We start from the raw sequence: 12,548 nt of genomic DNA on the forward strand, positions 1-12,548 counted from the left end.
TATGATTGTTACCCTCCATGCAAGGAAAGCATGCAATAAACTTCCATGCCTTCTCAAAAGTAAGAAACTAACTTTCTTAATGTGAGAAACAGCCTGACAGCATAACCTCTATCAAACCTCATATGTTAAAGTACGAGTATCCTTATGGACCTCAGAGGCATTTCCTTCAACACTGGTAATGAAGGAGACCAATAAGGTGTGGGGGTACCTCTGTCACCATTAATGCATGATGTTGGAGGCCCTGACCGATATAATAAGACCGGAAAATGAAGGAGTAACTATGAGGACTGGAAAGAGAGAGATATATTTGCAGCTTATATGATTATTTGCATAAAAATAATGATAAGAATAGCTAACATGCATTGAGCACTTAATATATGCAGAAGCTGTTCAGTAAGCATTACATGTATAAATGCCACTTCATCCTACTTTAAAACAACCCTAGGAGATAGGTATAACTATTATCCCCATTTACAGATAGTGATACTAAGGCATGCAGAAGGTAAGAAATTCGCTCAAGGTCAACCTAAGCAGTCTAATTCTAGAGCTTTAAGTTTTAACCACTCTTTGATAACTTTACTGTGATCAACACAACTTGCGACAGACAGAGAGAGGTATTCCAGAACCAATATGATAAAATTAACATGTCTTCATAGCTGGGAGAGAAGGTGCAACAGTGATTTTCGATGTTGGCTGCATATTAGAATCATTCGGAGAGCTTTGAAAAATCCTGATGTCCAGGCTGCACCCAGACCAATTACGAGTGAATCTTGAAAGAATGGTGAAGTCTCAGGAGTTTTACAGAACAGTTGCACTAACATGTCTTAAGAGAACTCAAGAATCCACTCCAATTGTGGTGTAAGTTTCCTTTCTTGCACCCTGGGTAAAGTTGCATACTCCAAGCAGATGAATTACAGAGGGGTGTAATTTGAACCCAGGAGAAGGACAGGGACTCGAAGTGCCCTGCTGTAGTGGAGACTATAAAAAGGGCTCACTGTATCCATATGTGGTCAGGTGGAGTCATCCTGGAAGCAGGTGAAGCTTAGGTTGTAGCCCCCAGGGTCAAATCTCTGACTGATAATGACCTTATTGGGCTAATAAATTGTCAACCCAATTAAGGTATCAACCTCAGCCGGATCCTAAGAAGGTAACTATATCATGGCCTGATTGTTGAGCCAGTCACCTCAATGTTGCCCTGCTAGATGGTAATTCTATCATGACTGTGAATTGTTGACTCAGTAATCTGAACTCCCTAGAGATGTTAGAACTTCTTTCTTGGTGAGTAAGTGGCTTTTCAAGTCTGAAAAGGTTTAGAATTAAATTTAGACATGACAAATAAATCAAAACCATCATATACATACTTCTGTGTTTAAAATAATTCTGACTGTCTGGTACTTAAAATGTAATTTTGAAATAATATGACATACTGAAAAATCTGAGAGGTTAACCTAATTTGATAGATTAGATTTATTAAATGTAAGGGAATTTAATTAATTGTTTGTAAATAATATTATTAAAACTAATTTGTTTTGGCCACTCCAGATGGCTTGTGGAATCTTAGTTCCCTGACCAGGGATTGAACCTGGGCCGTTGGCAGTGAGAGCACAGAGTCCTAATCACTGGACAACCAGGGAGCTCCCATGTAATTAATATTAGAATACTAGATCTACTATATCAAGTATATGTGTTATTTATATACATGCAACAAATTTTTGTTAAGTACTTGGGAAGAATTTGCTTATTAGAAATGAAACTTGACTGATATGATAGGCATAAAATGAAAAGAGAGTATACGAAATTTATATTTGGTTTATAATACTTAATGAAATTACATTTTATAAATTTTAAAATGGGATTAATTGTTTAAGACAGTTTATATTGTTCTGCCTGAGTTCTCTGAACAATAAGATCCTCTTAGCCCTAATCATTAGTTTTATATAAATATAATCAATTTATAAGTAGAATAATACATTTATAAGTTGAACTTTCAAGTCTTAAACAAAACCAAAGTTTTGAGTTTATAGATGAAAAATTTAATATTGATTTAAATTCAAGATGTTGTAGTCTTTTGTGGCTCACAAAATCTGCCCTTAGACATGGAAAAAAGCATATCAACACTATTATCATCTGCATTTAAGTGATGGAGAAATGGAAGCTCAGAAAGGTTAAGAAACAAGGGATCAACTCCATGCATGTGTGTCTTTAAAAACCTGTGCTCTTAACCAGTATGCATGTGGTTTCCTGATGGACCAACCTCCTAAAAAGTCAGGTGTGACTTAATCAGTGTCTGCTTATGTGCGTTTTAGGTCGACTTCACAACTAAGAGTCGATTTCAGATCAAGGAAAGAGACTTTACTGGCTCATATGACAGAAAATTCTGGCTTCAGGCAGGGCTGCTACAGACTCAAACCCTGCTTCTCTCTGTCCATCTGTCTGTGTTGGCTCCTTTCAGACACAGGCTCTCTTTTCCCTCATTGTGCAAGATGACTGGCATTGTACCTCTGGGCTCAAGGACAGCTAGAAAACGTGGCTGCCTCTCTTCCAATGTTCCCACAAAGGAACCACTGCATCTCACTGACTCCGATTAGCTCATAGCTATTCTGGAACTAATCACTGTGCCTGAAGAAATGTGATGGTTTAACTGACTATGTCTGAGGTCTCAGGTTGACCACAAGAGTTGGAGGTGGAGTCAGATCCACCACAAATATGTGGGCTAAGAGTAGGGAAGGGGCAGTCCTCCTCAAGAAGGCTGAATGGATGACAGGCAGCAAAAACAGATGTCCACCAAGGCATCTTCTCTCTTAGTTAATACCTCACTATAGCATTCAGAGGTACTGCTGACATAGACTTCCTTTCAACCAGGAATCATGATACAACACTATAACTTAACTGGGCATCCTTTATTCTGCCCATGATTTCAGTTTGTGGGCAGGGATCTCTGTCTTGCCTTTCTTCAGTGACTGACATTAAAGCTGTCCAGGGACTTGTCTAAATGAATGAAACCCAGATTACAGAAGCCTGGGTTTGCTACCCCAGAAAAGAAATAAGGCAGATGGTAACATGTTTTTATGGTATTGTGGGGTGGCTTCCCTGGTGGGTCAGACAGTAGTATAAGGAGGGTAGGTCAAATTCACCAAACACTTACTGATACCTTCTTTGTGTTAGGCTGATTCCTACTGGGGACAGTGTTCCAGTGGCCCTCAAGGAGCAACCAGGCTAGAGAAAGAGACACGTGGAGGGTGTTGGTTACTGTGATTTGGTTTTGGCCCAGATCCGGGTTAGAATGGGCTGCCACAGAGCCCTTGGTAATGGATTGGGGTTATCATGTGTAATGTTGGTTGGGTTTAAGGTTTTTAGTTTCCATTTATTTGAGCCCCTCTTTCAAGTTCCTGCTATCCAAGGCCTGACACTTGGGGGTAGGCAGGTCAGAAATCTCCCAGAATAGGCCCAGACCCTGGCTTAGGGTTAAAACTACCACTTCACAGTGTGAAGAACCTAGCCATAAATAGACCCAGATACCCACAAAACCACAGACATAGGGAGCAAATTGGGCAAAGCAGAGACCATGCTTCCAGACACCCATGGGAATGGAGCATTGTCCCAGAGATGGCATGTCTTAAAAATAGTACCTACTAGTTCCAGAGGGAAGGTGTGCAGGGTGCCTGAGCTTGAGACTCTGTGAAATGCAGCTGATCACACGTTTCGCCGTGGCTGTTCGGAGGAAGGACATCTTTGTTAAACTGCACCCATTCCGAAAACTTGTCTACGTCTTTCAGAAGCCAAGGCTTGTTTAGGAAGTGTGGGAAATCAGGAGCAGAGCTGGAGAAGGAGTCATTAGGCTCTATGAGACCATAGCTCATTCCTTTTCCCTCTTACCTTCCTGGAGGGAGAGGCTAGTGATAAAAGGCCTACCATGATACTCATTTCTCAGTGTACGTGGGTCTGAAATAAACATGGAGGGCTTCTTGAGAAGAGGGAATAGTCTGTCCTCCAGGTCAAATGGAAACCCTGCTGTTGCTACACATGAGCCCAGGACAGCTACCCAACACTCATCACTCAAGAGCTGCCAGACACTCCCCTTGATCCAGGTGCCCCAGGCGGAGGATGGAAGAGACCCTGGATAGGGAGCTGGCACCCTGTTGGCATATCAGAGGCAGAGTTAGAAAACAAAACAAGGGAAGCAGAGGAATATTAATCTGGACCCTCCAGAAAAGTGGTCTTCAGACTTGGTATGCATACCCCTGGTGGTTCACAAAAACTTTCCATGAGGATGTGAGCATATTTAGTTTAAAGGGAATCAGTGTAAAGATCCTCAGTTTCCAAGTGTACTCTTTACAAAAATTAATCTAACAGGAGTTACGTTAGCAAGATGGTATAATTGGAAGCCCATTCTTTCTTCCCCAACAGAGACACTGACTTAACAACAGTATTCAGTCCAAAAAGCCTTTATGAGAATTCTAGAAACCAGTTAAGAAGTCACAGTACCCAGGCAAACTAAAAGCCAAGAACAGCTGCATTGAAACAGATAAGAGGAACCATTTCATTTCATTCACAATAGCCCTTTTCCCAAGCTGGCACAGCTTAGGACACTCAGGAGCAGAATAGAAATCATGGAGTGGGTGCTCTCAGACCACAGTGGAATTAAACTAGAAATCAACAACAGAAAAATAGCTAGACAATCCCCAAATACATGGAAGTTAAAGTATTAAATAAACTTTAAATAACACAAAACCTCTAATGTGGGCCAAAGAAGAAATATCAAGAAAAACTTAAAAATATTTTGAAGCAAGTGAAAAACACAACTAATCACAATTTGTGAGATGTAGCAAAAGCAATGCTTTGATGGCACTGAAAAGAGGAAAGATCTAAACTCAATAGTCTAAGTTCCACCTTTGGAAATTAGAAAAGGAAGAGAAAATTAAATCCAAAGTAAGGAGAAAAATTAAAGCATGAAATTGAAAACGGGATATCAACAGAAAAAAATTAACAGAGCCAAAAGCTGATTCTTTGAAAAGATGAATAAAATTGATAAACCTCTCGCTAGTAATAAATAATGATAACTAACAAAATAGAAGACATAAATTACTAATATCAGAAGTGAAAACAGGGACATCTGATCTCATGGACACTAAAGGATAATAAAGAAAGATCATGAGCAACTCTATGCCCACAAATTCATTAACAGATGAAATGGACCAATTCTCTGAAGGACATAAGCTATCAAAACTCATGTAAGAAAAAAACAGACAATGTGAATAGGTTTATAGTTATTAAAGAATTTGATCAATATTTAATAGCTTCCCCAAACAGAAAGCATTAGATCCAGATGGCTTCACTGGTGAAGTCTATCAAATATTTAAGGAAGAAATTATATCGATTTTCTACAATTTCTTCCAGAAGATACAGTCAAGAAGGACTGTTTTCTAACTCATTCTATGATGTCATCATTAAACTAACACCAAAATTAGACAAAGGCCTTACAAACAGAGACAACTGCTGAAAAATATCTCATGAACATAGATCTGAAAATTCTCAAGAAAATATTAGTAAATAGAATCCAACGATGTATAAAAAGAATTACAGAGGGAGGATTCTGTAGAATAGGATGGCAGAATAGGAAGCACCTGGATTCTGTAGAATAGATGGCAGAATAAGAAGCACCTGGAATCTGTATCCCCACCAAGACAACAATCAAACTGGCAGAATCTGTCTGATGTAACTTTATATTGGGGAGATCTGGAGTCTACTGAAGGCTTGCAACTTCCATGGGAAGGCTTAGGTGATAAATAGTTAATTTCAGTCAGTTTCAGCTCTCGTACAGCAGCAGGTTCTCATCCTCCACTCTAGCCTCGTGGCAGGCAACACACACATTTCTTGAGTAACCTACACACAGTGAGTGGGAGCCATGGTGAGCAAAAAGGACACTGTCCTCCAAATATTGGGGATCTGGGCTCTGATTGCTGCTGCTTCTTTTAATTTGTATTATGGTTGATTTACAGTGTTGTGTTAGTTTCAAGTATAGAGCAAAGTGAATCAGTTATACATATATATCTATCTCGATATATATCCACTCTTTTTTGGATGCTTTTCCCATATAGGTCATCGCATAGTATTGAGTAGAGTTCCTTGTGTTATACAGTAGGTCCTGTTTTATATCAGTAGTGTGTATATGTCAATCTCAGTCTCCCAATATATCCCTCCTCCTCCTTTACCCCTGTAACCATAAATTTGTTTTCTATGCCTGTGACCCTATTTCTGTTTTGTGAATCAAATCATTTGTATCATTTTTACTTTTTTAGATTCCCCCTATAGCAATGTCATGATATTTGTCTTTCTCTGTCTGACTTACTTCATTCAGTATGACAATCTTTAGGGCCATCCATGTTGCTGCAAATGGCGTTTGATTGCAGTTTCTGCTCACAGAGGTGCAAAGAGGGCAGCTTTTGTTGCTTCTTCCCTTACTGTTACAAGCCATTCTCCCTCTGGCTCAGATGTCTCCCAGGGGATTTAAAGGACCAGTACTCTTTTTCACACCATTTTTCTTTCTCTCCTTTTGGGGCCAAAACAGTAAAGACTAGGACATTCAAAAACAACTGCATATATGGGGAAATTAGAATGTGACTGCACATACCCAGGGAAAGATGAAGGCCCAGAAAAGACCTGAGGAGACCTTAGATTTATATCTCAGGCTGACATTTGGTAGAGAGACAGCCTATAACAATGAAACAAACAAAGAAAGGAGCAAGTCCTGGGAAGGGGGAGAGTATGATTTCCAAAGTTAATACATTATTAGATTTAAATGTCCGGTTTTCAACAACAACAACAAATCACAAAGCTTACAAAGAAACAGGGAACTATGGCCCACTTAACAAATAAATAAACTAACAGAAACTATCCCTGAGAAGAGTCTGATGACAACTCTACCAGAAAACCCTTACAACCACTGTTTTAAAGATGCTTAAAGGAAGATGTGGAGAAAGTCAAGAAAATAATGAATGAACAAAACAGAAATATCAGTAACGGGAAAGAAAACCTAGAAAGAAGCAAAAAGGAAATTCTGGAGCTAGAAGGTACAATAAGTGAAATGAAAAATTCATTAGAGGATTCAAAGGCAGATTGGAGTAGGTGGAAAGAATCAGCGAACTTGAAGACAGGACAATAGAAATTATGAAGTCTAAGGAACAGAAAGAAAAAAGATGAAAGAAAAGTGAATGGAGCTTAAGGAACCTGTGAGACAACATCAAGTATGCATCATGAGAGTCCCAGAATGAGGAGAGAGAAAAGGGCAGAAAGAATTATCTGAAGAATGTTTGAGAACTTTTCAAATTTGATGAAAAATATGAATATAAACATCTAGGAAGCTTCATGAATTTCAGGTAAGATGAACTCAAAGAGACTCATGTTGAGATACAAAAGCAGTGGGACAGAAACAAATTATTACACACAAGGGATCCTCAATAAGATTTCTGACCTATTTCTCATGAAAAACTTTGGAGGCCAGAAGGCAGTGGGCCAACATATTCAAAGAGTTCAAGGAAAAATATTGTGAACCAGAATCTTACAGCTGGCAAAACTGTCCGTCAAAAGTGAGGGGGAAATCAAGATATTCTCCAACAAACAAAAGCTGAAGCAATTTGTGATCTATAGACTTGACCTGCAAGAAATTCTCAAGGGAGTCCTGCAATAGGACTCAACATTAGAAGGAAACAACATTAGACAGTAACCTGGAGCACAACACACGGGCAATTATGAAAGCTAGCATTATTGTAATGATGGTTTGTAACTGCATATTTGATTTGAGAGACTAACATATTTAAGTGGGCTTCCCTGGTGGCTCAGAGGTTAAAGCGTCTGCCTCCAATGCGGGAGACCTGGATTCGATCCCTGGGTCAGGAAGATCCCCTGGAGAAGGAAATGGCAATTCACTCCAGTATCCTTGCCTGGAGAATCTCATGGATGGAGGAGTCTAATAGGTTACCATCCACGGGGTCGCAAAGAATCGGACACGACTGAGTGACTTCACCTTCACCTTCAACACATTTAAAGGAAAAAAACCCCATTTATTAGTCTAAAAGCTAGTACTGTTCTAACTTTGGTTTGTAACTCCAAATTTTGTTTTTGACATCATTTGAGACACTAATGAACTTAGTTTATGGTTTTTCCAGTGGTCATGTATGGATGTGAGAGTTGGACTATAAAGAAACCTGAGCACAGAAGAATTGATGCTTTTGAACTGTGGTGTTGGAGAAGACTCTTGAGAGTCCCCTGGACTGCAAGGAGATCTAACCAGTCCATCCTAAAGGAGATCAGTGGTGGGTGTTCATTGGAAGGACTGATATTGAAGCTGAAACTCCAATACTTTGGCCACCTGATGCGAGGAGCTGACTCATTTGAAAAGACCTTGATCCTGGGAAAGACTGAGGGCAGGAGGAAAAGGTGACGACAGAGGATGAGACGGTTGGATGGTATCACCGACTCAATGGACATGGGTTTGGGTGGACTCCGGGAGCTGGTGATGGACAGGGAAGCCTGGCGTGCTGCAGTTCATGGGGTCACAAAGAGTCGGACATGACTGAGCGACTGAACTGAACTGAATGAATTTAAAAGGATTATCAATTTATGTTTGGGGGCACAATTCTACAATTCTGTGGCATCAGAACACAAAAGGGGTGGGGATGGAGACATAAAGGAGCAGACTTTTTTTTTGTATCTTATTGAAATTAAGCTGTAATACATTCAAATTAGAATGTTATAAGTTTAGGATGTTAAATGTAGTTCCCATGCTAATCACAAAGAAGAGAACTATAGAATATAAACAAAGAAAAATGAGAAAGGAATGCAAATGTTTTTCTACAAAAAATCAAGTAAACAAAAAAGAAGACAGTAACACAGGAAGTGAGGGAGAAAAAAGCTCTGGGGGCATATAGTAAACAAATAGTACAATGATAAAAGTAAGTCCCTCCTTACTAGGAATTGGGCTTCCCTCATAGCTCAGTTGGTAAAGAATCAGCCTGCAATGCAAGAGACCCCAGTTTGATTCCTGGGTCGGGAAGATCCTCTGGAGAAGGGATAGGCTACCCACTCCAGTATTCTTGGGCTTCCCTGGTGGCTCAGCTGGTAAAGAATCCACCTGCAATGCGGGAGACCTGGGTTTGATCCCTGGGTTGGGAAGATCCCCTGGGAGAAGGGAAAGGCTACCCACACCAGTATTCTGGCCTGGAGAATTCCATGGACTGTATAGTCCATGGGGTCACAAAGAGTCAGATATGACTGAGTGACTTTCACTTTCACCAGGAATTACTTTAAATGTAAATGGATTAAGTTCTCTAATCAAAAAACAGATTGGTGAATGGATAGAAAACACATAATTCAATAAATGTTATCTACAAAAGATTCATTTAGATGCAAGGACACAAATAGGTTAAAAGTAAAGGATGGAAAAAGATAGTCCAAGGAAATAGTAACCGAAAGAGAGCAAAGGAAGCTATCCTAATATCAGACAAAATAGACTTTTAGTCAAAAAAGGTTACAGGTAACTAGGGGTTTTACCGGAGGTTCGGTTCAGTTCAGTCGCTCAGTCCTGTCCAACTCTTTGTGACCCCATGGACTGCAGCATGCCAGGCCACCCTGTCCATCACCAACTGCTGGAGCTTGCTCAAACTTATATCCATTGAGTCGGTGATGCCATCCAACTATCTCATCCTCTGTTGTCCCCTTTCTTCCTGACTTCAATCTTTCCCAGCATCCAGGTCTTTTCCAATGAGTCAGGTCTTTGCATCAGGTGGCCAAAGTACTGGAGCTTCAGCTTCAGCCTCAGTCCTCCCAGTGAATATTCAGGACTGATTTCCTTTACGATGGACTGGCTTGATCTTCTTGCAGTCCAAGGGACTCTCAAGAGTATTCTCCAACAGCACAGAGGTAGGGTGTATGAAAAAGCAGGCCAGAGAGTACAGAGTTTTAAATGGTAGGCAAAGAGGTCCAACCAGTCCATCCTAAAGGAGATCAGTCCTGGGTGTTCATTGGAAGGGCTGATGCTGAAGCTGAAACTCCAGTACTTTGGCCCCCTGATGCAAAGAGATGACTCATTTGAAAAGACCCTGATGCTGGGAGAGATTGAGGGCATGAGGTAAAGAGGACAACGGAGGATGAGATGGTTGGATGGCATCACTGACTCAATGGACATAAGTTTGGGTAAACTCTGGGAGATGGTGATGGACAGGGAGGCCTGGAGTGGTGCGGTCCATGGGGTTGCAAAGAGTCGGACACGACTGAGCAACTGAACTGAACTGAGGTATTCTTTCTGGAGTGTGCAGTCACTAAGGTCATCCACCAAGGAGGGGCTTTAATCCCAGACCTGAGTGTGAAGAATGAAATGGGAAGAGCACCGAGAAAGTGAATTTGGTTGAGATATTTCAGTTTACTCAGAGAACAATATACCTTTTCCCATAAATGTCCTGATATAAAATATTCCTAATAGGGCCTGCCTCTGAAGATATGTCTCAGAGTTAGACATGATTTTTGAAAGTATATGATGAAAGGCTAAAGTTTACCTAAGTTCCAGAACCTGTTGCCCCAAAATAAAAGAAAAACCAAATTTACAGATTTTGACCAAGTTGCTTTGAATCTAATTAGTTTTTAAGAGAACCAGCATAGTTTGGCTGTGTGACAATATAATAATCATAAAACTAATACAACACTATAAATCAAACATACCTCAGTTTACAAAAAGAATTAAAAACAAATAAAGTAAAAGTGAAAGCCGCTCAGTCGTGTCTGACTCATTGCGACCCCATGGACTATACAGTCCATGGAATTCGCCAGGCCAGAATACTGGAATGGGTAGCCTTTCCTTTCTCCAGGGGATCTTCCCAACCCAGGAATAGAAACCAGGTCTCCCACATGGCAGGCGAGAATATTAGGAATATTTTACCAGCTGAGCCACAGGGAAGCAAAACCAAATAAACAACAAAAAAATTATAGTAACCACTGAATGAGTGCTTGCTATGAGCCAGGTACCGTAGTCTTTCCTCTTTCAATACTCACAGCAACCCAATGACAAAGATTCACTTATTATCCTCATTTCATAGATAAGGAAACCAAGTCTAAGATAGGCCTGAGTCAATACACAGCATCGCTTGGATTAAAATGCTGTGCTTCTCATTTCAAAATCACATCTTTACCCACTGCAATTCATGTACCTAAGCACTTGTGCTTGGCAGGAGCGTACAGCACTACCCCCAAGGATGATGACGTGACAAAATAGAACTGCTTGACTTCTTTATGTTTGATTTGCTCAGCAACAAGTGTACATAATAGCTGCCTCTTTATCAGGCAGAGCAATGGGAGATAAGACTGGTTTTCCCTCTTGGTTTGATTGCAAAGAAGGCAGCTAGGCCATGTCAGTTCATAGCTGTGAACAGAAATTAGAGGCCACTTACAGAGTGTGGTTCATGTTGGTGGCCCAACTGAAGTTGCCTCATCTATACAGTGGGTATAATAATAATGGTACCTACCTCCTAGGGTGTTGCTAAGGATCTAGTGTACTAATATATGTCATAGATTTAGGACAGTGCTTGACAAATAGCATTCACTATCTAGATATTAGCCATTGTTGGTATTAAAAATAGAAACTTGGCTACCAGAGAATCCCTGTGGCCATAAACATAACATAACCACCAAGCAGAAATAGGGGAGAAGACCCCTCTCACCCTGGCTTTTTCTCAGTAGGCATTTAGTCAGGATGACTGGCTAGCTATAATCTTGGCCAATGATAAGCAGAGCTCAAAGAATATGACAAGGATGGAGAAATAAGGTTATCAGAAAATAATAACAGCTCCTAATCTTTACCATTTCTATAATCAAGCATCACATTAAGAGTATCCCAACTTGGTCTTGCCTAATCCTCACAGTTCTGTTCCGGTAGGTTTTAGTAACTTTCCCTTATCAATTTCCACTTCCACCTCTATGAAAAGACAATAGGAAATGATGGGAGAGGTGAGGGGTGGGGGGTGGGAGGTGGGCTGGGGTTCCTGCGGGGTTCCTGGCTGCACTGCTTTTCTACACTCCCAGGCAGTAAGTGCCTTTTCCAAGGACATCAATGCAAGCCTGAATAAGAAAAATAATTTCTCCCTCCTAAGCCATGGCACATCAGCTGTAGAAAAATACCAGTATGGGAAGCTGTCTTCAGGAGAGCCTCAATGAGCTCATACTGTCTAGACACATTACCCCCCAACTTGCCCTTCAAGTTCTATTTCAGTTTGATAAAGCTGTAAATTCAACAATGCACAAAACGTCAGAGTCAGTTTCAGGCCTATGTATGTTTGACTCCCTTCCCTGAGGAGTTACTGAGATTTTAAACATCTGAGACATTACCTGCAGGACTGAAGGGCTCTCTAAGTACTCACAGATTCTGCAATAATGTGTAGACTTTTGAACTGAATAATGTTGAATTCAGAGAGGTGACAGAATTTATTAAATTGGATAAAGTGAAAATTGTAGCCTGTAATGGTAAAAACACTGCTCCAGTACTACAGAATGAATAGGGAGAA

This window comes from Ovis aries, chromosome 1, assembly GCF_016772045.2.
Source record: "Ovis aries strain OAR_USU_Benz2616 breed Rambouillet chromosome 1, ARS-UI_Ramb_v3.0, whole genome shotgun sequence".
NCBI lineage: Eukaryota > Metazoa > Chordata > Mammalia > Artiodactyla > Bovidae > Ovis > Ovis aries.